Source organism: Megascapheus bottae, chromosome 14 (assembly GCF_031878675.1).
Source record: "Megascapheus bottae isolate mThoBot1 chromosome 14, mThoBot2.hap1, whole genome shotgun sequence".
Classification (NCBI taxonomy): domain Eukaryota; kingdom Metazoa; phylum Chordata; class Mammalia; order Rodentia; family Geomyidae; genus Megascapheus; species Megascapheus bottae.
The window spans coordinates 12,869,217-12,894,366 of NC_143522.1; the positions used below are offsets into that span (position 1 = coordinate 12,869,217).

At 45.0% G+C, this 25,150-nt stretch overlaps 1 long non-coding RNA gene across 1 annotated transcript; it reads left to right on the forward strand.

The window, feature by feature from the left end:
• The first annotated feature begins 3,864 nt into the window (after positions 1–3,864).
• On the forward strand, positions 3,865–17,077 carry LOC150054715 (uncharacterized). The gene is made up of 3 exons (XR_016537573.1): positions 3,865–4,031; positions 5,769–5,864; positions 16,931–17,077. It is a non-coding gene; the product is annotated as an uncharacterized LOC150054715 (long non-coding RNA).
• Positions 17,078–25,150: the final 8,073 nt, after the last annotated feature.

Here is a 25,150-nt window from a genome sequence, read left to right on the forward strand (position 1 = left end):
GGTTTGGGTATTGTTCTCATCCCAGATGGTCGCTCTTAGGTCAGCATTTTCATCTTTTTCTAGCAGCCTTGATCCTTTCCTCCCATTCCTAATATTCAGCTGAATATTCTGAATCAGGTACTTAACGTGCTCTTGCTAGAAAGCCCTAACTTCTTACCTGGGCCCATAAATTAATGAAAATCTTAGTGTTCCTCCATAATTGCATATATCTTTGTTCTGAACCTCCTTGGAATACTTGATCATAACATCCTCTAAGGAAGGATGGGAGCGGCACCAATGGCTGGTGTCTGTAATCCTAGTTATTTAGTAGGCTAAGATCTGAAGATCACAGTTCAAAGCTAGCCCAGGCAAGTCAAGTCTGTGAGACACATTTCCAGTTAAGCACAAAAAAATCCAGTGGAGTTGTGGTTCAAGTAATAGAGTACTAGTCTTGAGAAAAATATAAAACCAAACAAAAAACCCCTCTGAGATAGTGCCCAGGCCCTGAGTTCGAGCCCCAGGACCATCAGATGGGAGACTGACCCCAAGAAAGGGATATCAGAGCATCCTCAGGACAGATAACCCACTGCAAAAATGACTTGAGGCATTTGTTCACTCCCCTCAGAGAGGAAGGCAATACCTCATCCAAACCCTTCCCTAAGCCAGGACTGACACCGTGTCAACAGGGCCGCATTCCTGGGACTGTTTGACTGTTCATACCTCTCACCCCCTTCCCAAGTTCTTCTCCTGTTTATTCTGCATGCACCTGGGAGGTGGGCTGAAGGGATTACTTTGCCTCTTATTAAGGCCATCCATGCCAGCTAATAAGTCTGCTTTCTCTGCCCTCCACCACAACTCATATCTTAGCACGTTGGGGCAAGTGGTCAGACCTGTCCCTGAAACCCCTGGACTTTGAGCCTGAAGACTAAAACTCCAGTTTCAGTTCTTGTCAATCACCCCATAAGTACTTCTTTGTTGGGGGAGAGGGGTTCTGGGGCTTGAACTCTAGGCCTGGGTGCTGTCTCTAAGCTGCTTTTGCTCAAGGTAAGCACTCTACCATTTGAGCCTCAGGCCCCTTCTGCGTTTTTTTTTTAAATTTATTAAAGAATTTATTAACGTTGATTTTTACATCATATTTTAAATTGACAAGTTTAACAGACAAGTGTTCAAGGAGGGAATCTCTATTTACAATCACTGGGACTTAGTATTTAGAACTTAATCAAAATTAGGCTAAGGGTTTGTATGTCATAGAAGCATATTCATTCATGAAATAAAACATTATGTCTATAGAGTCATAGGTTTATATGTCTATATTGTTATGTTTATATTTCCATTACCATGTCCATAGCTTTGGGTATGCAGTTATTGAGTCCTCGCTCTTATACTCTTTGCCCTTCTGGGTTATTTTTGTGTGTTTGTGGGGGGGGTGTTTGTAGTTTACTGGAGATGAGAGTCTTACAGCATTTCCTTCCCTGGTCTGGCTTCGAATCCTCCTGAATAGCTAAGATTACAAGCATGAGCCACTGGCACCAAGCTCCATAATTGCTTGTGTTAGGTGACTAGAGGCTGAACCTATGGTGGTAGCCTTGTTCTTGCTGGGATTTTCTTATTGGTGCCCACAGCAGTCAGTCCTGAGAGAAGCTCTGACAACGCTGCATGGACCTTCCTGTCCTCTTTACTGGGGCACTCAGAGCCCGAGAGGGAGGCAAATGACTCTTCTCCTCTGCCTTTCTCCTCTTAAAATATGAGTAGACTCGTCTCTTAGCCCAGATCTTCAGAACACCTCTGAACTTTCCACTTCATTCTGAAAAATATTTCTGAAAAAGCACTTCCTCTTTGAAGGTTCCGAGACTTTCCCACAATGCATTTCCTCCCAGCAGCTGAAATCTTGACATCTTGAAATCAGCCTGGTCCAGCCTGGGCTTCCTGGTAGAAAGGAAGGGAGACTGAAAGACGAGGATCCTGTGAAGTAAACAGGAGGGACCCTTCAGTTTCTTAGGAAAGGCTTTTCCAGCCCAGTAGGCCAGACCCTATTGGATATTAGGCCAGTGGAGGGACAGGTACCACTCAGCACCAGTGAGCAGACAAGCCACGTGGACTCCTTGAGTTCCATGTTTCTAGCCCTCCCTCACACAGGAAATTAGGACTTTTGAAAAAGTGATTTGCTTTCCTTACACACTGAATGAAAAACAATGAGTGGGATTTACTAAATTACTTAAATAGGAAAGCTGTTTACAAGTATAAGACATAGGTGAGGATTTCACTTTGCAGCCAACCCTCCGCACTAGCAAATTTATACTAATAGTCTAGCCAGGCAGACTAAGCAAGTAAGTAAACATCTACTTGAAAAAGGCTGAAGTGTTCAAAAATGACCTGTAATTAAGAGAATGGAAAGAAAAGCCACAAACTAAAATATTTGCCAAAGCCAAATCTGATAAAAGACTTGTATCCAAAATATACAAAGGACTGTTCAAACTCAACAATAAGAAAACAACCAGCTTTTTAAAAGCAGTCTAAAGATTGAAATTGGTACTTCAATAAGGAAAATCTACAGTATAACATGCAGATAGCCATTAGGGAAATGTAAATTAAACTGACCATTACACACCTAATAAGAGTGGCAAAAATCCATAACACAGATAACACCAAACCCTGGCAAGGATGTAGAGTAACAGGAACTCTTACTCATTGCTGGTGGCAACAGGAAATGATAAAGCCCCTTTGGAAGACAACTTGGCAGGTTCTCACACAACCAGACATACTAAATGCACTCTGACTATGCAACACAATAATTTCCTCTTCAATATGTACCCAAATGAGTTGAAAACATATGACAACACACACAAGTTCATGGCCACTGTGTTCATAAGTGGCCCACATAGGAGGATCTTCAGTAGGTGAATGGATGAACAAACTGGTTCATTCATGGAGGAAACATTTGGTAATACAGAGAAATGAGAGGCATGTGAAAGGCCCTGGGATCAAACCCCAACACTGAAAGGGAGGAAGGAGAAAAGGAGGAAAAGAGAAAGGGAGAGAGGGAGGGAGGGCAGGACAAAAGGAGGGAAAAGGGGAGGGAGGGAGGGAAGGAAGGAAAGGAAAAAAAGCTATTAATTCAGATATGACAGAGGAAGTACAGACAAGCCGCATACTATACAGTCTCCATTATATGACATTGTGCAAAAGGCAAACACTACAGAGTGTCCCAAAGATTATTAGTTGCCTGGAGTTCAGGGAGGTAATCCGAAGTGACCGCTCCTTTGTAAGGCTGAGTCCCCTCCCTTTGCAAGGTTAGGTCCCCTCCCCGACTTTTACGGTTATTCCTCTCCCTTTTGCCCAACATTCCAAATTCTAGAGAAACCACACCTGTAGGATTAAGATGTTAACTGCGATATAATCTTTCTTAGATTTATCATCCTAGAATCCCTAATGACCTCCTGGTAACTTTAGAATTACTAACTCCTTTATTCTTCAGTTGTTGGAATCAACTCACACAAGTACATAAATTCCTCTGGAGTTTGATTTACAAAAAGGTAGTGTGTGTGTGTGTGTGTGTGTGTGTGTGTGTGTGAACTGCTGGGTGAGATGGTGCATAATCCCAGCACTTGGGAGGGAGGCAGAAGTAGGAGGTCCAAGATTTCAAATTTCAACAAGAAAAAGCTACAGGAACTAGCCCTAGAAGGTTAAAGTCAATTGGGGTCTGGTAGAGGCTGGGGTGGGTACCCTTCTGCACACAGCAGGTAGATTTCCTGCTCAATGTCTCAGTGCACCCCTTTTTCTGTCCTATAAAAGCTTCCCTTGTACTTGTATCCCTAAACTGGAGCTTTGAGGGTGATAATCCTGTCTTCTTAAGGCCACTTTTTCTTTTGTCACTTGTAGGGCTTGAACTCGGGTCCTGGTTCTGTCCCTGAATTCTTTTGCTCAAGACTAGTGCTCTATCACTTTAACACACAAGGCCACTTCCAGTTTTCTGGTCTCACTGACTTTCCTGCCTGGACTATCTTTGAACCGGGATCCTCATAGCTCAGCCTCCTGAGTAGCTAAGATTACAGGTGAGAGCCACCAGCATCTGATTTGGTGTTATTAATCTTATTTGTATTCCTGCTGAACTCACAGCCTGGGTGCTGTCCTTGAGGATTTTTTTGTTTTGTTTTTTGCCAGTCATGGGGATGGAACTCAGCGCCTGAGCACTGTCCTTGGGTTTTCTCAAGGCTAGACTCTACCACTTGAGCCACAGCACCACTTCTGGCTTTTTGCTATATGTGGTACCAAGGAATCGAACCTGGATCTTCATGCATGCTAGGCAAGCACTCTACCACTAGGCCAAACTCCCAGCCCCCTTTAGCTTTTTCACTCAAGACTTGCACTCTAACACTTTGAGCCACACCACCACTTCCAGCTTTCTGTGGTTAATTGGAGATAAGAGTCTCACAAGGACTTTTCAGCTGGGGCTGGATTTGAACCATGAACTTAAGATCTCTGCCTCCTGAGTAGCTAGGATGATAGGCATGAGTCGTGGGAGCCTGTCTTTATTGCATTTATATATCTAGTTCGTTTGTGTTGTTGGTAACATTACGGTGGTTTTCCCTTCTGTGAGTAGCACTGGCAACTGGCCCCTCAAGAGAAGGCTGCTCACTACGAAGGCCTCCTAATAAGCCTAAGAGGGTTACTCAGCCCAACAGAGGCACAAATCACAGCTTTAAAACACAACTGAAACAAAAACTTGCGAATCAAGGAAGTATGACACCTCCAGACATTCTCAACCCTTCCCCGACTGAATCCAAGGATATAGAAATGATGGTTAATGACAAAAAACCAAGTCCAATTTTAAAAGTAATCACCTACCTCACCAAGAATTTAAATAAACAAATGAGCGAATTAACTAGGCAATTAAAGAGATGAGCCCTTATGTGAAAGTCCTAGGAAGGAAAAGTTCAATAAGTAACATAAAAAGTTCAATGAAGTTGGACATGGTGGCTCACACCTATAATCCTAGCTACTAAGGAAGCTGAAATTTGAGAATTGAGGTTCAAAGCCAGCCCAGGCATGAAAGTTTATGACTCTTATCTCCAACGAACCACCAGTAAACCGAAAGTGGTGTCGTGGCTCAAGCGGTAGAGCACTCGCCTTGAGCTGAAGAAGCACGGGGACAGTGCTCAGGCTCAGAGTTCAAGCCCCACAATCGACCAAAAAAAAAAAAGTTCAATGGAAATATTTAATAGACTAGACTAATGTACTAGCAGAAAAGAATGTGAATGATTGGATGAGAGAGAAGGATCATGGTTTCAGGCCAGCCTGAATAAAAAAGTTAGCAAGACTTTTTGAGAGAAAGTGATCTCACACAAAAAAGTCAGGAGTGGTGGTACAAAGCTATGATCCCAGCTACTAAGAAAGCAGAGATAGGAAGATAGTGGTCTGAATCCAGCTCTAGACAAAAAAAAAAAAAATCAAATTCTATCTGAAAAACAAACTAAAGCAAAAAAGGAAAAAAGGTTGGGGGTATGATTCAAGTATAGAGCATCTACCCAGCAAGTGCAAACTCTGAGTTCAAACCCCAATACCACACACACACACACACACACACACACAAAACAAACAAAAACAACTTCCTCCCAAATAGTTACGCTGTATTATCTAGGACCGCACAATTTCAGGTGAAAATGTGCATTTAAATGCCATGAAAGAGACTGGAAGTAAGCTTAAACATTGAAGAAGGCTCTTCTGTGAGGTGAAGCTATGGGTCATTTTCACTTGCTTATTTTGTATGCATACGTATTTGCATTTTCCAGTTTTTCAAAGATGAAGGTGTGCTATTTTTAACCAGAAAAGAGAATCTACAGTGAAGTTCAGATGTGAAAACTCAAAGCCAAGTCCTCCGGAAATGTGTGAGTAGCGCTGAGAGTGGAGGAAGAAGTCTGATGGAAGGCTCTGGCCTGTGTCTGTGTGCAGGTGAGGTGGGGTGGCGGGAGGGGGCCAGGGCCTGAGCTCTGGGGAACTCCCGTGGTTCTGCTAGCCCAGGGAGAATTGAGATGACCAGTTTCCCAGGGTCACTTGCCCTTGGGATTCTCCCTGGGGTCCTTGGTGTGGTTAGAGCAATCTCACTACCTGACCTTTTCCCTTTAAGAATGGAAAATATTTGGGTACTGGGAAGACTTCTTCCCTAGGACCTGCTGCCTCCACCATGTGAAAGACACCTACCAGAGCACCAAACCTCACTCTGGGCTCTCAGAATCCCATCCTCCACCCAGTCCTTGCTGCCCCCCTTTGACTCTCTAGGTCTGGACTGAATGCCACAGGGTTGAGGCTACACTTGAGAGTGTAGCTCCCGACCTTGACTCTCTTGCTGTTCTAAGGTAAATCCAGTTGGTGAGATACAGAGAAACCACATTCTGAGAGGCTGAATTGTGAGTCTTTATTAGAAAGCTGACACCTACAGGCAGACTCCTGTCAGAAGGTCTGCAGCCCTGTGAATACACTTAACACTGCTGCAAAACAGAGCCAAGCTAGCTGGAGAAGAAAGAAAGAGCAGAAAAGCAATTCCAACAAACCAGATCGGCTCCAATGGCAAGCTGAAGTGGGGTGCCATGACTAGAGGAGAACCAAGAAATGTGTGGCATGGCCTAACAGTGCCTGAGCTGGTCTGTGCCTAAATAGGGTCGGGTCAGGGGACAGGGTCACTGGGAGCTTGAGTTCCTGACCCAAGATTGACAGGTCCAGTAACCTGTTGCCCAAATCCCCATGACCTGGGAGGAGAGACTTCCCCCTCCTCAACCCTGAGGACATGACAGCAATGGTTAAAAACAATTCACTCTCTACCACATAGCCAAGATGGCTCCGGCTAGACCCTCCCCACCCTTTGATTGCCATCTCCTACTGGGTAATTTGGAGCAGATCACTGAACCACACAGAGGAGAGGAAAAGGGAGAAAAGGGAAAAGGAAGGAAGGGAAGAGGAGAATTTAAAGAAGTTAAGACAAGCTCTAGGCCTTATACCCTAATGGATAAACTAACATTGCTTATGAAAAGAAGATAAATACACATGATGCCATCCTGACTCTCCAAAGAGCTTTCAGTCCAATGGGAGAGATATGAAATGTAAATCTATGTATTTTGTGTTGAAATTCAGGGTTGTATGCTCTTACTTGTCTTTTCTTTGTTTTTTGTTTTTTGCCAATCCTGGGCTTGAGCTCAGGACCTGAGCACTGTCCTTGGGCTTTCTCACGGCTAGCGTTCTACCACTTGAGCGACAGTACCACTTCTGGCTTTTTTCTATGAATGTGGTACTGAGGAATCGAACCTGGGTCTTCATGTACTCTAGGCAAAACTCCCAGCCCTTACTTGGCTTTTTTGTTCATGGATAGCACTCTATCACTTGAGCCATACCACTAGTTTCAACTTTTTGCTGGTTAATTGAAGATACAAATCTCAAGGATTTGTCTGCCCGGGCTGGCTTTGAACTAAGATCTTCAACCTGAGACTCCTGAGTAGCTAGGAAGACAGATATGAGCCACCAGCAGTTGGCTAGTAAGTACTTTAGATGCAATGAGGACTTGTGTATTTCATTTAATTCTCTTGATAATCTAGGAATTAGTAGATACTACCTTTTCCTTGCTCAGGAAACTGAGCCCTAGAGAGTTTGCTTGCTCACAGGGCTAGACCTGTGCAGAATAGAGCAGGATTGAGATGGAGGCCTGAATGCTGGCCTTTGCCAGCTCTCTGCTCACCTGGTTGCCACAGCAGTGGAGCCTACTAATACCACTTCTAACAGGAGGTGAGTGCTTAGTGCCACCCCCTGCTTCCCATATTCTATGTCTTTTACCCCTGCTCTGCACCTTCCTCCAGCTTGGCTAGGCCAGAAGTTAAAAACACCTTCTGGGCCTGGAGTATACCCTTGACCCATGTGCAAGGTGGGGTAGAGATGACACTGTGAATTTACCTAGGTGGAGACAGGGAAGCTTGCCAGGCTGCCTATGGAAGCAATGACAGGGACAAGAATGATGCCAGTGGCCACACTGTCTAGTTTACAGTGCATTTCTTAAATGCACTCTGTGGCCTTAATTGTATAATTGATACAGCAGCAAATATTAGATCTCATAGTTTGATTTAACCCTTACTTGATCCGGGAAGTTCTTGGTGGTCCTCCCAGCTGAGCCCCAACCTTACAGACCCCCCCCTTTCCACACACCCTCTTATCTGCCTCAGCTCAATGACTAGCTAGCGAGCTAGCAATTCCATCTTCACCTCGGCTCCACCTACAACGCCGGGTCATGTGATTTGCCACGCACAGAAGCTGGGACGTGATGGAGCTAAGGTTTTGAGCCAAAGTCAGCTTCCTCAAGAACCTGATGAAGAATTCCGTTAGAGTTCCGGTTACGATGGCGGTGTCCCAGCTACCCATGGGAATCCAAGGGCTGTGGGTGCCCCCTTCACCTGCCGTGCACCTGCCGCGCACTTCAGATTCAGTTCAGGCATCACTGCACTTTCAGTGGGTTTTTGGCTTTGAGCTCATCTGGCCTTGAGCAGGGTGGTGGTAGAGCAAGGATGGCTCATGCTTTCCTTAGGGAATATGTGCACATGCCTGGAGGTAAAGAAATGATTTGGAGAGGAAATACCTGGGCTGAAGATGCCTGATTTCCACCATCAGGGCTACCTCTGTCTGGGATGGAGAGATAGTGTGCTGGTGTGGAAACCAGAAGGGGTAACTCCTTAAATGTTGCCACTCATTCACACCTTCAGTGTGACTCATTTTGACAAACTTCAACGAACTCCAAGCACCTGTTCACACAGTAGAATATTTTTGAGTGAGAAAGCTCCACCACTCCCCTCCTACAAGACTGCAAGAAGCTGAGACTTAGGCTACAGCCCAGCCATGGCCCTGTAGCACCGCTCATGAGCCACCCTCACTGTGCTAGCCCCTGCGTGCCTACTGTGGGTTCAGGGGAGACTGCCCTTTGGGGAGCTCAAAGGAAGCAGGTAACACATATAAAGGCAAAAAATAAAATGTACCTATCTATATACTTGACTATACACATTTATGGTAAGTTTTTATACCAACTTTTTGGCACTGATTCAATTTGATGAAACAGAAATAATAATCTTAAATAATTTTAATTTAAATATATAGTAATGTTTACATCTATCCAGAAGGTTACTTGTTAAATATATATTAACAAACAGTTCTGTGGGGGCGATAGGATACCTGACAGTTTTGATTCACTGAATGCACATATTAGATTTTCTACCACTGCCTTGCATTAGGTATATGACCAAAAGCAAAAGTCCAGAGTCCATTCTTTTTTTTTTTTTTTTGCCAGTCCTGGGCTTGAGCTCAGGGCCTGAGCACTGTCCTTGGACTTTCTCAAGGCTAGAGCTCTACCACTTGAGCCTCAGCACCACTTCCAGCTTTTTCTATATATGTGGTACCAAGGAATCGAACCCGGGTCTTCATGCATGCTAGGCAAGCACTTTAACCACTAGGCCAAGTTCCTGGCCCGAGTCCATTCTTTTTTAAGTGGTTGGATCCTCCAGCTAGAAGACGTCCTTGAGTGTTTTTCCTGGTTCATCTCCCAATCTTTGTCTTTTCTTTTCTTTCTTTCTTTTTTTTTTTTTTGGTGGGTCATGGGGTTTGAACTCTGGGCCTGAACGCTGAGCTCTTCAACTCAAGGATACCTCCCTACCTCTGGGCCTGGATATTGTCCCTGAGCTCTTCAGCTAAGGCTACCACTCTGCCCTTGAACCATAGCCCCACTTCCTGTTTTCTAGTGCCTGATTGGAGATAAATCTCTCAGTCTTTAGTGCCCGGGCTGGCTTTGAACCACAATCCTCAGATCTCAGCCTCCTGAGTAGCTAGGATTTCAGGTGTGAGCCACCAATCTTTCTTCTTAAATTATCGTTAAGTAGTTGTCAAAAGGAGTTTCACATCAATGCATCAGTTTAATCTTCACCAATGCCATTCCTTCCATTATTCTCTCCAGGCTGGCTCCATTTTCACAGACGTATATTGAATATGGCAACTGCTCTGGTGCCCCTCTCTCCATTCATCTGGCCTTGTTCCCTTGACCTCCCCATCACTAGCCTGACACATGGTTTCAGCTTCCTGGTATTCTTTTGCCAAGTTAGAAGAAGTTAGATTTAAATTGTCAACATATATGAAAATATATACAGGGTGATATGCAGACATACACAAACAGTACGGTACACTCAGGGGAGGAGTGCTGACACACATAAGGGAAGAGTGCTTGTATACACCGGGAGGAGTCCCATGCAGTAACTGCTATGAACTCCTACCTCCTCATCGTTGAAGGTGGTTCTGGAAAGAGAAGAAACCTAGGCTTTGCCTTCTCCAAACATTGTCTTTGCTGCTCTCTAGTGGTCCCTAGGAGCCCCAGCAAGTCAAATATCTCTGAACTCAGGAGGGAGGAAACAAGAGGGAGGGAAGGAGTTGATAAGAGTTGTATGGGGCTTGAACTCTGGGCCTGGGTGTTGTCTCTGAGCTCCTTAGCTCAAGGCTACCGCTCAACCACTTGAGCCACAGCGCCACTTCCCGTTTTCTGATGGTTAATTGGAGTTAAGAGTCTCAAGGACTTTAGTGCCCGGGCTGGCTTTGAACCTGGATTCTCAGATCTCAGCCTTCTGAGTAGCTGGGATTATAGGTGTGAACTACCAGCACCTGGCCCTTGATAAGAGTTTTTGTTTGTTTTAACAGTTTTTACAACCTTTATTTACGCCTCATAACATGCTGAAACTATTGGCAAAAACTGAGTTTGACAGAAGTTATCATGACTCCAAGGCATTCCATTTAGAAGACACTTAGATTGGATAGAACGATGGAATATCTATATGTCCTAAAGAATTGGACATTAAAGTTTGAAGATGAGGTAGAACTGAAAAATACCATGTGAGATGAGGGTACCATAAAAAAAACAGTAATTGTCTATGTAAAATAGCATTCATAGACAATAGCAAAGGATCAAGGATTAAGACTAAAGAAAACTAGAAAATTGGGAAATGCCAGCAAATATTTAAGTATTTTCTTTTTTTATTGTTGGAATAATGCATAGAGGGGTTACAGTTACATTCTCACACATTGATACCCCTTCTCATATTTTTGTCCCCATTTCCCTCCTCCAACCCCCTCCCAATTGATAAGAGTTTTATGTAACCAAATTAGGTGCTATTTATTAAATACTGACCGCAGCCCGTGAAGAATAGTCTTCTTAGTTTCACTTTCCACATAAGGCACTAAGACATATTAAATAACTTGCTGTGAACTAGGGAGCCAGAATTTGGTTGGAGGCCCCATTCACTCCCACCTTTTTTGGTTGCTAGCTACCTCCTAAAGTGAGATTGATTTTTACTAATATATTGCTGCTTTTTCTTTTTTTCTGGAATAGCTTCTTCCCCATTCCTGCTCAGTTATAATTAGAGTGAGGCCTGTGGCTATAACAGTACCCCAAGTTTCCATGGTTGACATGCTAGATCTTTATTTCTCCCATATGGAGAGACTTGTGGGCACACTTCCATACAGCAGTGCCAGGTCCTGGTCCTGGTCTCTTCCATCTGTGGGCCTGTTTTTCTCCGGGGCTATGGAGTCAGCTGCCTCTGCCTACAGAATGAGTAAGAGCATGGACCAGGTTTGACAGTGGCACTTCTCAGCTGTGCCTTCCACTAATTGAGAGTGCATTGTGTAGCCAGCCCTCATGGCAAAGCAATATAGTGTCTTGCTGTCACCATGGTAGAGAACCAGTCTCTACCATGCCTGGCTCCTCAGATCTGGACTGGATCCTGCTCTGTTCTTGCACTTGTGGGACTATAAGGGCCACTTATCATCTCCACGTGAGATGGCAGTGTCCAGAGCTTCCGTTGATTTCCAGCTCTTCTGCAGGTTCTGGCATGAACAAGTGCTCACACATGTGGCCATATGGCATGGGTGATGCAGGGATGAAAAAATAAGGGGCAGAGGAAGTGGTTGGACTGGGTCTCTGGGCCTCTCCTCCTGCCAGCAGCGGGTTTCAGAATCATGGTCCGGGAACAGGGCTGGAAAGCCCTCTGAGGTTGAGGTTGGGGCTGTTGCTCTTTAAGAGTAGAACTGAGACCCTGGGTGTGGTCACAGGTTGTCTGTGCTTTTGCACCTGGCCTCCAAGGAGGACCCCCCCCCACATACACACACACACAAGTGAATCCCCCTTCAGCCTGTCCCTGTGCACATACCCAGTCACACCTGACTTGAAATGTAAGAAACCAGTCATCACCACAATGGTAAAATGACAAGTTGCTTTGGCTCATTTTCAGTATCTTTGCAATTACTTACAAAGGGAATAAGGAGTGAGCAAAACAGAGGGTCTGAGACTACTGAGAATTTGATGGATCTGGAGATCCCACAGCCCCTTACAAACCAAGTCTTTAGTGAGGATACATTTTAGTGGGGGTTTTTGTTTGTTTGTTTTTAACTCTAAGCTGGGCTCTGGTGGCCCCTGCCTATAACTGTAGCTGATATCTGAAGAGGGTGGTTTAAAGTCAGCCTGGGCCGGCAAGTCCACGAGACCCTTATCTCCAATTAACTAGCAGAAAAAAAGCCAGAAGTAGAGGTATGGCTCAAGTGGTGGAGAGTCGAGCTTCAGCAAGAGCTGAAGGCCTTGAGTTCAAGCCCCCAAACTGGCACAAAATAAAAATAAATAGCAGTAGTGTAGTAGTAAGGTCGTAGTAGTGGTATAGTAGCAGTAGTGTAGTCGTGGTTTCTGCAGTTCTTCCGGTGATGGCGGCAGGCCACTGCCAGATTCTGTCTGCATTGACTATGAGAGTCTGGTGACACCAAGTACCCTCAAAAGTCAACAGGGCATGGCAGACACTTGAGCGAGGGCCAGTGTGTCAGGATAGTCATCTCATTGCCAGCCTGGGATGGGGTGCTGAGTCTGGGAGAAGGTAGGGAGAGAGGATTGGCTCACCAAGGGTCCCTGGGCTTGGAACGCTTTTGGAGGGGAGGCCAGCATGTATGCCGTGACTTCCCAGGGAGGCTACACTTGAGAAAGAAAGCCCATAGCTTCCCCTCTCCCTTCTCTCATCATGATGGTGTGTAGATTAGGGGATCATCTCCGGGGCCAGTGTTTCAGGAACTGGGTAACAGTCCCTGGGCCCAGCCCCCTCCAGGCAGCAGGCAGCGAGCACAGGCTGTTTGGGACCTGGACTGAAGGAAACTCAGGCCTGTGCCTTCTAATAGGGCAGAAATCTGACAGCTGGAGGTATCTGTTAGCCCAGGATACCAAATCCCAGTGAGATTAGTATTCCAGAAGTTTCTCTGGCTTACCAGGTCAAGCCTGTGCTAATTCATAAAAGGGAGGAAGAAAATAAACACCCTAGTTTCCAAAAGAGCAAATGTGCAATGAGTTTTTAAAAGAAGCAAAGCCAATCTAAGCTGGAAATGAGATTTCCCCCAAAACTCTCCCTCCACACCCTCAACAATGGGCACAGGTGCTGAGAAAAGGTGGGCTGGGGAGGAGAGGAAGGAACAGAGGATGGAGAAAGGAAGGGGGAGGGCACTCTCTTTCTTGGACAGTTCTCATTAGGATTTCAAGTCTATGCCCCCCAGAGCCACAAGTTTCCTACTTTGTCACCCCCTACCCAGGTTGTAAAGCTGGCTGGAACTCAGTTTCTCCTTCCTGTTCTGTAATACCCTACATCTACCACTCTAGAAATAGTCACCCACCAGCATCATTTACAAGAAGTAACCTTGTCACCCCATTGAAGTAATTTTTTTCATTTTCCTCCCAACCCACTCTTCACAGTTTAATCTAAGCTCAACTATACTTGTGGTAGGTATTAGCTTTTTCTTTCTTGGCTTGGTGTGATATTGGACAAGAGTTTGTTTCTGTAAAATGTCCCATTTCTTATGTCTTCTGACAGTGGGGTGAGCCTTGCTTAAGATGATGATTCAAAAGGGTTTGGTGGGGTTGGGGAGCCCAGGTTCTCAATAAATGGTAACTGAGATGATTGGTTTTGGAAACATCTCTCTGGTTTCCATAAAATCCTGTACTATTAACTTTTGCAACTCTATAAATATGTATTGATATAAATCTACACAGAAAAGTGATATGAATGTGATTAGGAAAGATAGAATTATAAGAAGTCTGATCACAGTAAAAACCAATCAACCATTGGGTCCGGGAGTTTGGCCTAGTGGTAGAGTGCTTGCCTAGCATGCATGAAGACCCAGGTTCAACTCCTCGGTACCACATACATAGCAAAAAGCTGGAAGTGGTGCTAAGGCTCAAGTGGTAGAGCTCTAGCCTTGAGAAAGTCCAAGGGCAGCACTCAGGCCCTGAGCTCAAGCCCAGGACTGGCAAAACAAAAAAATCAACCAAACAAAACAACAACAACAACTTTTCTATGATGAGCATTCAAATATTCCTAGCCAGGCACTGGTGGCTCACACCTATAATCCCAGCTACTCAGGAGGCTGAGATCAGAGGATCACAGGTGGAAGGCAGTATGAACAGGTAAGTCCATAAGACTGTTCTCTCCAATTAACCACCAAAAAGCCAGAAGTGCTGCTCCTGGAGCTTAAGGATAGCGTGCCAGCTTTGAGCACAGAAGTTCAAGGACAGGACCCAAGACCTGACCCCAGGATATTCTCTCTCTCTCTCTCTCTCTCTCTCTCTCTCTCTCTCTCTCTCTCTCTCTCTCTCTCTCTCTCTCTCTCTCTCTCTCTCTCTCTCTCTCTCTCTCTCTCTCTCTCTCTCTCTCTCTCTCTCTCTCTCTCTCACACACACACACACACACACACACACACACACACAATCCCTATTAGCACGTGTACAGGGTCCCCTTCTTTCACGGCCCCACCCATGCCCTGCCCACATACTCATTTTGACCTGAGAGGACTTTGCTGGGGATGGGGTAAATATAGCATGGAAGTCTTATTACCACCTAAGGAAAAAGCTGAGCTAGAATGCAAGATCCTGAGTTTGAACCCCTGTACCTGTTCAAAAGCAAGCAAACAAACAAACAAAAAAACCCCCATGGACTAGAAGCATGGCTCAAGTGGTAGAGAGTGAGCTGAGTGAGAGCAGAGGCTTTGAGTTTAAGTCCCAATACCAACACAAAAGCAAACAGACAGCTAACGTAGATTCTAACCCAAGTGACTGCCAGCAGGCTGTGCTGATGTCACCTGTCTCTAAAGACTGGGAGCATCTCCCACCCCATCACCCTATTCCTACGGTGCTCTGGGAACAGCCACCAAGCGGGTCTCAGTGAATAGGGCTGAGGAGATGGGAGCTCTGGGCCCCCTCTGGATAGCACTGTGCTATTTGTTTTTAATACGAGTGGAGTTACTAAAGCACAATGACTGAGAGGCCAAGCTGGGACACAGACGGCTGGGAGCTGTTTGGGGTCTAAATGTGGCTTTGGTGAGCCTCCATTTGTCTGCTGGTGAAATGCAATCTTCAAAAACAATAATGACGAATCAGGGAGTCAAGTTAGTTTTGCATCTGGGAAGGGACGTGATGGCATCATTGAACATTTGTCTCAAGTCTGTGACTCTCTTGGGAGGCTCTTTGAGGGAAGAAACACACTGGTAGAGGCCTCATTCATTAAGTCATGTCAGAGAATGAACACCATATGCCCAGAGTTACAACAAGCAGCACAGTGAAAGCCAACGGTGTCATATGGCAGGCCTGCCTGAGTGCATGCACAGTTACAGGAGCCTGTTTCCTGTTGGCCCTGAGTACTGACAATGGCTGCCACTTGCCAAGCTCACTGAGGCACCATAGTCCCCTTTTTAAGCAGCTTCATGCTAGGTGAGAAAATGAATTAAGTGATATGCCCAAAGTCGCATAGTTAGCTGGAAATGGGCCATGACATAAGAACCATCTGACTCCTAAGTTTCTCACTCACTCTTGAAGGCAGATGTGATCCTTCTGAAGGAAGACAGTGTGTTCCTTCCAAAGCTCAGGCTGAAATTTGGTTGTCACTGGGGTACAGTTGGAAAAGCGGGATTTTTGAAGAACTGGGGTTGCTTCTTACCAGAATGAAGGAGTGAATGATTGAATGAATGAATGCTTACCCTCATGGGATTAGCCTTACCGCCTGGAAAATTAGTTGTTTATAAGTCAAAGCTATACTCTTGTTCTGTGTCTTCTGCTTACACCCACCTGCCCATCTTCTTTTCCACCATGCAATGATACAGCCTCCAGAGTATAAACTATAAATGGCCTGGTCTCAGGCATGCTGTTATAAGCAACAGAAAATGAGTTAAGAGGTTATGGTATGGAATCAACTCTTGATTCCATTTAAGCCAAATCCAAATGGCATCTGTGTATGTGGGATATAGAGACAGTCCAAATCTCCAGGCACAGAGATTTCTTTTTATCAGTTCCCCTGAAGAGTTTCAAGGCCCCTCTAATTGCTGACATTTGACATTTGACAGCTTGAGATTTTTATCTACAGGTACAGAAAGTAGCAATATCATCAGTATACAAAGCTCTGACTGCAGGTTGGAATAGTACCGTGCAGTACCAGGCCTGGGGGGTTAATTATTTATTGCCTGGCTCAAATTTTAGTGCTATTACCATATTTCCCTCGTCTGTCTCATCTCTCTTTCCCTTTTTCCTCTCCACCTCTGCTTCCTCCCTTTCTACCTTGTGTCCTCTTCATCTTCTATAAATTATCAAGATACTGTATATACTCATGACCTCTGCTCATTTTTCTTAATACATCAAGGTCATGATTCTGTCCCACCCCATTCTGACAGGGTACATGGTATCAATGATGAGTTATGGCCAATATCCATGTTTGAGGATCACTTGGGGGCTAATAACAAACCCAAGCCATGGGCTTTCATGTTTCTAAAGTTCTAGAACCTGTTTCATGATGCCAGTCAATATCCCAGATGTAGTTAAGATCATTCAGAGCTCATGAGCTCCCAGGCATACCGAATGTTGCCTTTTGCTTTTGGAAAGCCCAAGAAATCACCAGAAGCAGCTAGAGAATCCACTGCAGACCATCCCGCCAATGAGAGAATCCACTGCAGACCATCCCGCCAATGAGAGAATCCACTGCAGACCATCCCGCCAATGAGAGAATCCACTGCAGACCATCCCACCAATGAGAAGATGCTGCAGACCATCCCACCAATGAGAAGATGCTGCAGAGCACGGATGAGGGTGTTCCCAGGGCCTGTGCTTCTTACTCATCCACCCTATTGCATTTTTCCCCTTGAGCCAATCACCACACAATAAAACAAGCTGGAAAGAATCATGTGGCATTGACTTTGTACTCTGAAGAAGTTCCAAGTTGCAAGAGATAGTTTCAAGGATCTGTAAAGACTTTCCCAAGCATCCTTGAGGCTGGACCAACTGTACCCCAAAGGTCTCCCAGCTAGTGCAGAGCCGGGTCCAGGAGGCTGGCATCCATGATTAGATTCTGGCTTTCTTCACTACATGGTAGGTGCTCTGTTTCTCTTTTCTCCAAAGCTGGAAGAGGAACATGATCTGGCTTTGAGAGATGGATATTAGAGGGGGAGAGGCCCCTTGAGGATTCTGTGTGTGTGTTGTCTCTCCACAGCTCCTTGCAGGTAATCATGTGGCTTTTATATTTTCTGCCCCATATCAGAGTCTCCAGTATGGGAATTGCACAAAGAAATTGTCAGACATAGACTGAGACCTCTCTTCTACCTCTACCCTAGAGAGTATTGTCCTTGCTTTGAAGACATTTGTTAAAGCACATGGCTGCAAATGCAAAACTCTATTTTGATTTCTTTTTTTTTCTTATTTACTTCCTACCCATGACTTTTTAAAAAATGGTTATAGGTTTGAACTTGGGGTCTGAGCAATGTCCCTGAGCTCGTTTTGCTCAAGGCTTAGTACTCTCTCATTTTGAGCCAAGTGCCACTTCGGTTTTTCTCAGAATATTCTGCCAAGGCTGGTTTTCTGTGAATCTCAGATCTCAGCCTCCTGAGTAGCTAGGATTACAGGTATGAGGCACCAGCACCAATTCCAGGACATTTTGGAAGGCACATGTTCAGTTACAACCCCACAGTTTTCCAGACCTCTCCAGCCCCTCTGTAGGAACGTTCCTGGCACCCATGTCTCTTCCCCTTCACTGTGGATAACTGAGTGGATAGTCCCCTCAGGGTTGGACCATTGGGTCAGATTGGTCCCATCCGTCTCACAAGTTAAGAGTTTTCAGTAGGAGGCATTTCTCCCACACCTCTGATCATCTGAGCTCTGGTGCTCATAGCTGAGGGCACTGGGGGAGCCCCAGGGAGGAGGTATGTATGTGTGCAGAGAACGAAGGGGATGGCCAGCCCTCCCGTCCTGTGAGGAGGACAGTCTGCTGCCTGAAACTGTCACCGATCTGATGTTATCGAGTTTCTGCAGAAGGAGCTACATCAGCCTGGCCTCTGACAGGGGCACCAGGGGAAGTCCTTGGTTAGGCCACAGACTGCAGTGGAGAAGGGGCACCTGGCACAGAGGAAGGGTCTTCCTTCTCTGTCTTGAAGGGAGACCCCAGGCCTGAACGTCAAAAGAAATGGGACTCAGAAGATGTGAATTCTTTTTTTGCAAAGGTTTTTTTTGTTGTTGTTGTTTTGTTTTGTTTTGTGTTTTTAAGCCAGAAGTCTCATGGCCTACTAATGGGACATCAGAAACCCCAGTGGTTACTTCTTGCCACGGCTGTTGTGCTTGGTAGAGAAGAGAGATGAATAAGCCACTTCTACTCGGGGTTAATAGACACATGGGTAGAATTTTCACAGCAAGGAGATGTGCATGGATCATAAAGGGATACACAGCAGTTACCTAGGGTACCATAGAATGTTTCTAGGGGAAGTGGCGATGAGTAGAGGCACTCAGAATGAATAGGAGTTTCCAAGCCACAGGTTGCGGACTAGCTAGAGGAAATAGCTGGCATCTAAGAACAGACTGGAGAAAGAGATTGATGGCTGCCCAGAACCGGAAGTCACCAGTCAGGCACGAAGTCACCAGCCTCTGGCTAGAAAGTTCTGGAGATCTGGATACTGGTGGCTCATGCTTATAACCCTCACTAATAAGGAAGCTGGGATCTAAGGATTGTGATTCAAAGCCAGCCCAGGCAGACACATTGAAGATTCTTATTTCCAACTAACTAGCAAAAGGCTGGAAATGGAGGTGCAAGTGAAAGAACACCAGCCTTGAGGGAAAACAAAAACAAAAACTAAACAAAAGTGCAAGGCCCTGATTCAAACCCCTGGAGAGATACCAAAGAAAGAAAAAAGAGGCCTGGCACCAGTGGTTCACGCCTGTAATCCTAGCAATTCAGGAGGCTGAGATTTAAGGATGATAGTTTGAAGCCAGCCCAAGCAGGAAAATCCATGAGACTCTGTGTGTGGGGGGAGGGAGGGTATCATGGGGCTTGAACTCAGCTTGGACACTGTCCCTGAGCTCTTCAGCTTAAGGCTACCACCCTACCCTTGAACCAAGCCCCATTCCCAGTTTCTAGAGGTTAATTGGAGATAAGAGTCGCAGGTCCTTTTGTGCCCCGCTGGCTTTGAACCTTGATCCTCAGATCTCAGCCTCCTGAGTGGCTAGGATTACAGGTGTGAGCCACCTCGCCCAGCTCCAAGAGACTTTTATCTCCAATTAACCACCAGAAAACTAAAAGTGATCCTGTAGCTCAAAGTGGTTGAGTGCTAGCCTTGAATAAAAGAGCTCTGGGACAGCACCCAGCCCTAAGTTCAAGTCCTATGACTGATTAAAAAAAAGTTGGGACAGAGGGAATAGAAAAGCTTGCTCTGTAGAAAGAGGACTGACATCAAGAAGTAGGGCTTTGTCTTACAGAGCTAAGATCCCCACTTCTCCACCTGCAAACTTTTTTTTTTTTTTTTTGCCAGTCCTGGGGCATGACAAATGCTCCCTCACCCCCACCCTTCAGTCCGGGGGCATGAACTCAGGACCTGAGCACTGTCCTTGGGCTTTCTCAAGGCTAGAGCTCTACCACCTGAGCTTCCAGCTCTACTTTTTCCTATGTACCGAAGAATTGAACCCGGGTCTTCGTGCATGCTAGGCAAGCATTCTACCACTAGGCCAAACTCCTGGCCCCTCCACCTGCAAACTTTTTGAAGTATGCAAAAATAATTGTAAATCTATAATATAAAGTATAAGTAAAATATAACTATATATAATTGTCTTAAAGCATTATATGTATATGTAATTATTTGTAAAGCATTATGTGTTTATTCACAAAATAGACATTTGCACTAATATGTTAACTATGATCAAAGCTAAATTTCTTTTTGTGGGCAAGGGTAAAAATAAACATACAAAAACACACTACAACATTCTTCCCACCCCCCCAGAACCTACTACAATGAGGTCAGGAGCCCCTGGAGAGCTGGGCACCATCTCCTCTTTTCAGAGTCAGCCAGATAGATGTGCAAATGTGCAGCCACTGCTGGCCACCTTTGTGCTGGGTGATTCAAACTGAGAAACCTCAGCAGCAAACCCAGACTCCATGTCTAGGCTTCTAGAAGCCTCTATACCTGGTAATTGCCAGTCTCAATTTCTGGATATGTACACCTTCATGACAAGTGCTTCCCCACTCCCACCCCCCACCTCAGTCCTGGGGCTTGAACTCAGGGCCTGAGCACTGTCCTTGGGCTTTCTCAAGGCTAGAGCTCTACCACTTGAGCCACAGCATCACTTCTGGCGTTTTCTGTCTATGTTGTACTGAGGAATCCAACCCAGGGCTTTGTGAATGCTAAGTGAGCACTCTACCAGTAGGCTAAACTCCTGGCCCCACACCACACCACATACACACACTTTTTTTTTTTTTAAGTTAACTGGAACCTGAAGAATATGGTCTGAGAACTTTCTATAGAAAATTCAGAACCTTCTGGACTCCCATCTTCCCATCCACTTTTTAGGTAGAGTGAGCTGAACTTTCTGAGAACCTGTCCTATAGACAGTGTTACTAGGGTGTTTAGAGAGGAGGGGCCATGCTGTTTTCTTTTGTGAAGCCAGTATCTGAGGCTCTGAGACCAGTGTGGCCTGTGGGGCTGAGCTCCTCTGGGAAGAACTGCCCCGGGAGCCCTGCACATGGCGACTCCCTAGAAATCCCAGATGGACTGCCACAACCAAACAGTAGCACTCACATTTGTGAGCATGCACTCTGTACTAAGTAAGCACCTGTTGTCACAGTCTCATCTCCCTCTCCTAACTGATGAGGAGAGGGACTTGAGAAAGGGTTGCTCTATAGTACCTTAAGGAGCATGCTGGGGGGATAAGGAGGCCAGGCCAGGTAGTGCTTCCCACTGCTGGAGGTTGGAAGGACTCAGGGCCTACCTCTCAGGTTTTCCAAAGTTGCTGTTAATTTTAACTGCTCTGCTAACCAAGCCCGGACTAAATCAGTGTAAGATAATGTAAGATAAAGGGTAGCCTTATGGTATTCACTCAAGAGTGTACAAAGGATAAGCATATGACATTTTTAATTTAAAATGTTTAAATTAAAGTGTTTGGGTACATTTTCAATCTTATTATCTTAGACTTTTCTAGAAAAACTTCTACTTAGGAATAGATGAAGGAGGCCTGATAGAACTAGTTTATCTGTTGGAGAACTTATCTTTTACTGATACTATTGTTATTTTTTGTTCTTTTAAATTTGTTAAAGATTTATTCATTTACTTATTGATCTTTGGGACTTTATTCAAGGCCTTATGCTTTTGTTTAGCTTTTTTGCTCAAGTCTGGTGATCTGACTCTCAAGCCATACCTCCATTTCTGACTTTAAATTTTTTTTGTCAGTTATGGGGCTTGAAGTCAGGGCATGGGCGCTGTCCCTGAGTTGTTGTGCTCAAGGCTAGCACTCTACCACTTCAAGTCACAGCTCTGCTTCTGATTTTCTGGGGTGGTTAGGTTAATTGGAAATAAGTCTCATGGATTTTCTTGCCCAGGCTGGTTCCATCCTTAGATCTCAGCCTCATGAGAGCTAAAATGACAGGAGTGAGCCACCAGCATCCCACTTCCTTTTTCTTTCTTTCTTTTTTAAAAATAATAGTAATAGGAACTTGTTTATTATAGGCCCACAAAAGGCTAGACTTTTAGAACATTCACATCAATCTCTAAGACTGGCTGTTGGCCGAGATGGGGGTGGGGTGTGTGGAATGGATTGTCGTTTACATAGCTCACTAAAGCTTGTGCAATCTTTCAGGCCCAGCCTCACATAAACATCTGTCAAAATTTCCAGTTCAAGCAACAAGAAATTGTGTCATTGAGCTACCTCCTTGATGCATAGCATGTGATTGGATAACTTGTGGTCTTTATGTTTGAAGATTCATAGTGTACGTTATGTTAATACAGATAATCTAAGTTTTATTTTTTGTGAGTCTACAATAATTTTAAATTATTTTCTTATGACAGCACACATGCCTCTCATCACCTTCTGTGCTACTTTAACAGAATACTTGAGACTTGATCATTTATAATGGGAAGAGGTGTAGCTCTGGAGGTTAGGTGGTCTCTGCCTCTGGCAAGGACCTTCTTGACTTGTCATCCAGGGAAGAAGACAGATAGGTAGATAGGCAAGAGTTCCTTAGATAAGACACTAAAAAAAGAATAAAAATAGATTTATCAGATTTCATTAAAATAAAGCTATTTGTGTTTCAAAAAATACTGATCAAGACAGTAAAAGATAACCATAGGAAATATTTACAAATCACATAGCTAATGAATCTTGTACTTAGAAGATGTGAAGAACTCATAGAATCTGACAATAAAGTCCAGTTTCAAATGGACACAGCATCTGAGTAGACCTTTCTCCAAAGAAGTTATAGAATAGTTAATAGGCATTGGAAATGATGCTTAGCTTTCCTAAAGGCAAATCAAAATGACAATGAATACCATTCACACCTATTAGATGACTAGACCAACAAAAGACAAGTAACATGAATTGACGAGAATTTGGAGAAATTGAAACCCTTGTACACAATAGCTGTGGGCGATGCAAAATGTTGGGCAGCTGCCATAGAAAACCACCTGGCACTTTCTCGAAAATTCACCGAAGGGTGACATGCCGACACAGTTATCCATTCCTAGGTATAGCGTCAAAAACTCTGAAAACACATTCACACAAAAGTTTCTGGCAGCATTACCCATAAAACCCCAAATGTCCAACTGATAATGGATTATGTGTGTCATCTTTACTCTATGGTGAGGGAATGACAACAGGGAAAGACAAAGTAGAGAGGAAGAGACAGACTGGTGACATCCTCTTCTCTCTCTAGGGACCCTGGGGGAGTAGAGATGATACTTCCTCTTCCTGAAGCCTGTGGAAACTGAGGAAGGAAAGGAAAGGAGGGGGAAGGAAGGAAGAAAGGAAGGAAGGAAGGAAGGAAGGAAGGAAGGAAGGAAGGAAGCAAGGAAGGAAAGGGAAGGATAAGGAAGGGAAGGATAAGGAAGGGAAGGATAAGGAAGGGAAGGAAGAGAAGGGGAGAGGGAGGAAAGGAAGGAGGGAGGGAGGGAGGGAAGGGAAGGGAAGGACAGAAGCCCAGTCTTACCCTCTGGTGTCAGCCTAATGGAGGACAAACACACCCTCTCCATAGCCCCAAGTCTTTACCTGACCTGAAGACATGCAGGAAGGCAGGACAAGATGGTCCATTCTGCAGGGGACCTTTCTTTGCCATCCCCTGGCCACCCCCTTTGGCCCTTCACTGGAGGCCTCTGCCCTCAACTAGATAGTTTCCCTACTCTTTGGGAAAGTTCACCCAAAAAAATCCCCTCTAGCCATCATTTTTGTAAGCAGTAAAGATGTCCCTTAACAGATCTTTCCACCTTAAAAAAAACAAACATTAAAGCAGCTAGGGGATTTTTAGCTCAAAAAACTAGATAGCAGCCAATAATCAAAGGTAGCACATCTTGAAATGAACTCTCCAGGAGTACTCAGAAACACATGTGTTTGGTTATCTAGAGTCAAACAATGGCCTAGTTGAAGGAGGGGGGTGATCTGAAATTCTGGACTGGGGGCGATAGAAGGGGGACAGCAGCCAAAAGCCACCTCAGGTGGGGTCCCGTGGGAGCCTGGGGATATTTGCATATGCTCTCAGGAGAGAGCTGCTTTTCTTCTCCTTGGGTTTCATCTTTAATAACTAGAGAGGAGGCTGGGAATGTGAAGGCAGAGCCCTGGAACGTGAAACCACCATACCAAGGTCAAGGCACACCCTGACCAGGAAGGCAGTGTGTGTGTGCTCACACATGGGACGTGTGAGGGCTGTTCTCACAGTTCTTGTCCCTCCCTGGCTCTTGCTTGGCATGCTTTATACACTAAACATGGAGCAGGGAAGTTCAAAGAATTCAAAGCAGAAAGTGAGAATGGAAGAGTCCAGGGAAGAGATTTGAGGCTTGTTTCAGTTTGGATGTGTCTGTGGAGTGTGAGTGCTGATGAGGCTCTGAATCTGACTCCTGTGTACCCCCAGGCAAGTGAGAGAGAATCAGAGACAGAGGGAGGTGGGTGAGAAGGTAAACTGCCCCCTACTGGCAAAATGCTCCAAGTATTCCACACATCCGGTGGCCTGGATGGCAGGGAAGGTTTCCGTCCTTGTGTGGGCCCTTGGAGATTGTCTACCTCCTTCTAGAAAGGGAAGCCGGCTCTGAAATGATTCTCAAGCAGGAAAAGTGCCTTTTCTGCAGGCAGCCTGCCCAGGGCACACCTCAGATGGTCGGTGGTTTCTGGCTTGCTCCATTTCTCTTTTCTCAGCTCACTTTCTTAGCAATTTGGCCAGAGCATCTCTGCTCTCATACAAATCAGTTGGATTTCAAAGTCTCAAAAATGGGCTGATTCCTGAAGTCTATTTGTTTTGACCCATGGAACAGCAATGGATAAGAGACCTAAAGTGATATAAAAAACAGACCTTCCTTCTTTAAAAACCAAACTGTTTTTAGTTATCTTAAGAAATCTAGGGCTGGGTCTGGTGGTACATGCCTGTATGTCCATTTACCAGGGAGATAGAATAGGATTGCAATTGATTGCAGTTTAAGATCAGCCAGGGCAAAACATAAGTGATCCTTTCTCAAAACAAAAACAAAAACAAAACACCAAGCTGAGTGCCAGCATGGTGGCTCACGCCTGCAATCCTAACTACTCGGGAGGCTGAGATCTGAGGATCAAGGTTCAAAGCCAGCTGGGGCACAAAGGACCTTGAAATTCTTATCTCAA